General features: G+C 56.8%; 1 protein-coding gene across 1 annotated transcript in view; it reads right to left on the bottom strand.

Moving 5' to 3' along the window:
• LOC113978675 overlaps window positions 1-47 on the bottom strand; it is a 1,691-nt gene extending 1,644 nt beyond the window's left edge. Inside the window, exon 1 of the mRNA XM_027705806.1 lies at window positions 4-47. The gene's annotated coding sequence lies outside the window, so the exon portion shown is untranslated. The remainder of the gene's footprint in view (window positions 1-3) is intronic.
• Window positions 48-4,542: the final 4,495 nt, after the last annotated feature.

Raw genomic sequence — 4,542 nt, 5'->3', positions numbered from 1 at the left:
TACCTGTGCTGCCCTGCGGAAGCGGCCACGGGCACGGAGCTGCTCTTCTGTCCGCTCCTGGCCTGCATCTGGCAAAGAGCGAGTGCGCTCAGAGCTGAGGGTGTGCGGGAGAGGCCGGAGAACACAGCCCAGGCCTGGGCTCCAGGAGCAGGGTCAGCCCCGGGATGCCCAGTGGATGGAGCAGGGCTGCCGGGAGATTAGCCCCGGCCCCTCTGCCCCCTCCCTTTCCCTGGGCATGTCCAGAGGGGATGGGACAGGATGAGGCCAAGGGGGCTGCAGCCACCAACCCTGTGGCCCAGCTCCAGCACTCACCCTCCTGCGGGGGCTGCACCTACTGCACCTCTTCAGGCTGCTGTGCTGGGGCAGCCCCAGGGCTTTCCTCCTCCTTCTTCCTCTGGAGCAGCCTGAGCAGGCTGAAGCGTCTCCCTGCCATGCCACAGTCTGGTGTCAAGGGCACCTGCAAGAGAGACGCCTCGGAGAAGCTCCAGGTCACTAAGTCCTGCAGAATGGCCTTGAGGCCACCTGCCACAGGGATTGGAGACGCCTTGGAGAAACTCTGGGTCTCCAAGTCCTGCAGAAAAACCTCGAGGGCACCTGCCACAGGGATTGGAGACAGCTCGGAGAAGCTCCGGATCTCCAAGTCCTGCAGCAGGGCCTTGAGGGCACCTGCCTAAGGGGTTGGAGACGCCTCGGAAAAGCTCCGGGTCTCCAAGTCACACAAAAAGGCCTCGAGGGCACCTGGAAGCGAGAAAATCCTCCAAAACGCTCCAGGTCAGCAAGGCACGAGTTTGCTGCGCGGGGGCTCCGCACAGCTCCGCTCTGTCCCGTCCTGTCCCGTCGCCTGCTCCGAGGACCACTGTTGACACTGTGGCCGTGTCACCAGCAGCACCTCTGTCACCACGGGTCATAAAGAGCCCTTGGACACCCTGCCCCCTTCCATCCCACTGGCCATGCCCAGCATGTCACAAAGGGCCCTGTGACACAGTGCCACGTGGCCTGGGGCCTCCCCCAGCCAGGCCAACCTGCCCCACCTTGGAGGGAATCCGCTCTCTAAAGTATCTAATCTGGCTGGACCTGAACTGTGGGAACGGCTCAGGAAATGAGCAAACACTCCCCTCCTGTGCCTGCTCACGGCAGCACAAGGAGCCCCCTCGGCCGCCGATGCAGCTGCAGCGGGAAGGGCACGGGGCCTTCCACACAAGCTGGCACGGCCTCCTTGGGAGAAGTTCCAGCTGGTGGCCATCCTAAACACGGGGGGTGACACCGAGAAGGAAGGTGTGGGCAAGGGCACCAATGCTGCTGGCAGCCCTTTGGCCAGGGCTGCACCCAAATCAGCAGCTGTGGCAAGTCCTGGCCCAAGGAGACCTGCCACCGTCCCGAGTCCTGGCAAGGGTGCTGCCCGTCTCCTGTCCCAAAGAGCTGTGCCCCTGGGTATTAGTTCATTTGAATACATGCCCAGAATAAAGACAAGTACAACAGACATTCAAACACTACAAAAAATCTTTTATTGCAGTGAGAATAAAAAACTAGCAAAGAGAATCAAAAGCTAAAAAAGAGTATAAAAAAACTACTTTATCAGTTGGCATTTCTACAATACTGTGAACAGCTTTTAATACAGTATTAACCAGTAAAAAGGGAATTAAAAGGATTACAAAAAAGGATATAAAACATTTGCTTTCTCGGTTGCTTCCTATCAATAAACTGTGCTTACCCACACAGACAGGCCAGGGCTGCCAGGATCCACAGCAGCTGGTCGGTGCCCATGCTTAGCGGGCGTCCCCACGGAGCAACAGTCTCGAGTGAAGGATGAGCATCGCTCACCCCAGCAGTCCTGACACCCCATTTTAGCAGCTCTACATTACACCACATAGGGCCAGTACGCAGTATAAGGTGATGCCTGAGTGGCAGCCAAACCCCGCCTGTTCATCACCTGATAGCAACAGTCTGCGCATGCCCTGCTGTAGGGCAAGGGGCGAGCAACCCCTGTCCACACAATCTTCCTCTCATCATCATCTTTCTCACCCCTATGGACGACCTCTCCCATTGTGTTTCAAGGGCATTTGTGTCCATCTTGCAGCATGGAGCCAAGCCAAGGAGGAACTCAGCTCTGATAATGGGGACATCAAGTTGACTTGCTAAAAAGCACAATGGACCTTTCAGTTAACTTGTGCCATAAAGTTACATTGTACAATATTCTGGCTCGTTTCACATTTTAATACAATTACTTTCTCACCCCTCTATGCTCCATTGATCATCTAAGTCAAAAGTATGCCCTTTACAACTGCTTATAGAACCCACACACCCTATAGGCCCCTATGCGCCCCTATAGACACCCCTTGCACCCCTATAGACACTCTCAAGCCCTATAAACCCCCCCCATTGACACCCACTCCTATAGACCCTCCCTACTTGTCCCTGGTGATCCAGGTAATAAAAATATTGGGGCGGTGTGTGGGACTCTGAAGAGGTTGTGGGGTGGGTGTCTCTAGGGGTCATGGGGGTCTATAGGGGTGGGGGGTGTCTATAGAAGGGCTGAGGGTCTCCAGGGCGGGCAGGAGCCTATAAGGTTCTGTAGGTGCCTATAACCATTCCCAGCGTGTCTATAGTGTCCTATAGGTGTCTATACCCGTTCCCGGGGTTTCTATAGGCTTCTATAGGTGTCTACAACTGTTCCCGGGGTGCCTGTAGTGTTCTGTCAGTGCCTATACCCGTTCCTGGGGGGTCTAGGGGGTGGGTGGGTGTCTGTAGGGGTGCGGGGGTACCTGTAGGGTTCTATAGGTGTCTATGCCTGTTCCCGGAGGGGTAGGCGGTGTCTATAGGATTCTATAGGTGCTGATTCCAGGGGGCCCCACTCCTGCGCCCCCCCGGCCCTTCCACAGCTGGTTCCGTTTCCCTCCGGAACCATTTCCCTGCCTCATCTCCCCCTCTCCCCCCGCGGTGCCGCCGCTATTCCGGTCCCCCTGTGGTGCCACTTCTGGGTCGCGCCATCCACTGGGCCCACTGTCGCCTGTCGCGACAGGGGCAGGGCTCTGGGGGCCAGTGTCGCCTGTCGCGATGCGGGGGGGCGGGGGCGATGTGGGCAACGGCGGTGCGGTGGCTCCACGTGCGGCCCGGGTACCGGCAGGGGCAGCGGCCGGAGCCCCGAACCCGAGAGTGTTTCTGTTCCCTGGATCACCCGGGACAGGCGGGGAGTCCATGGGGGGCGTCTGTAGGGGAGCTATAGGGGGTGTAGGGGTGGGTGACTGTGGGGTGAGTCTGTAGGGGTGGCTATAGGCGGATATATGGGGTGCAGAGAGTCTGTGGGGCTGTCTAGAGGGGGTTTGAGGGTCCATAGGGGTGGGCGGGGGTCTGTAGGGGGGCTGAGACCTGTAGAGGTATGAGGGGGTCTATAGGGGAGGGTGACTATGTGATGGGTCTATAGGGGTGGCTATGGGGGGATATATGGGGTGTGGAGGGTCTGTGGGGTGTGGGGGTGTCTGTAGGGGTGAGTGAGGTCTATGGGGGGTGTCTGTGGGGGGTCTGCGTGTCCATAGGGGTGTGGAGGTGTCTGTAGGGGTGAGTGGGGTCTATGGGGGGGCTACAGGGGGTCTGAGGGTCTCTGGGGAGGGTCTGGGGGCAGTCTGGGTGTCTATAGAGGTGGGGGGGGGCTATAGGGGTCTGGGTGTCTATAGGAGTGTGGGGAGGTCCATACAAGGGGAGGTCTGTAGGGGGTCTGGGTGTTTATAGGGGTGGGACACATCCCAAATGAATTCGTGGGAGATCCCAGATGGATCCTGGATAGATCCCAAGCAGACCCCAAACAGACTCAGGACACATCCTAGACAGATCCCAAACAGATCCCAAACGGATCTCAGGATAGACCTGAGTCTGTTGAGGCTTTTTCCCGCTTTTCTGCAGCTTTTCCTGGATGACACCAAAGTGAAGAACTTCATCACCTGCTTCAAAGGTATTGGAACCCCCCAGGCTCTGCCCACCAGCCCTAATTAGGGTCCCATCATTAATTGGGATCCAGCTGTTAATTAGGATCCGATCCTTAGTCAGGATTTGATCCTTAATTGGGATGTGCTCCTTAACTGGGGGAACTGAGCCCTGGGAAGGGGCAGGAAAGGTGGGAACCCCCCACCTTGGTCCCCTCTCCAGGTGATGCCTTATTTCCTTATTAATGATCTCATTAATTACCCCTCACTAATTACTCAGCACCTTTTAATTAAGCACCTTCTGCTGTTGAGAAATTCCTGTGTGCTCTTCCTGAATCCAGAGACAAATCCTCCCTGGTCCCCTTCCCAAATAGCAGCACCTTAAGGAAACACCTGCTAATTCCAGCACTAATTCCTGGGAGCTGATCCATGAATCCCTCCATCCCAGGGAGCCATGAATCCTTCAGTCCTGGGAGCTCATTCCTGAATCCTTTAATCCTGGGACCTCATCCACGACTTCCTCAATCCCTGGAGCTCATCCAGGAATCCATCAATGCCGGGAGCTGATCCATGAATCCCTGTGGGGTCTGGGGTACCTGCACAGCCAGGGTGTCATCCACAGGTG

Source organism: Neopelma chrysocephalum, unplaced genomic scaffold (genome assembly GCF_003984885.1).
Source record: "Neopelma chrysocephalum unplaced genomic scaffold, ASM398488v2 Primary Assembly neopelma1_349, whole genome shotgun sequence".
NCBI lineage: Eukaryota > Metazoa > Chordata > Aves > Passeriformes > Pipridae > Neopelma > Neopelma chrysocephalum.
Note: the sequence above shows the minus strand (reverse complement) of the source record. Positions and strands in the feature narration are given on the sequence as shown.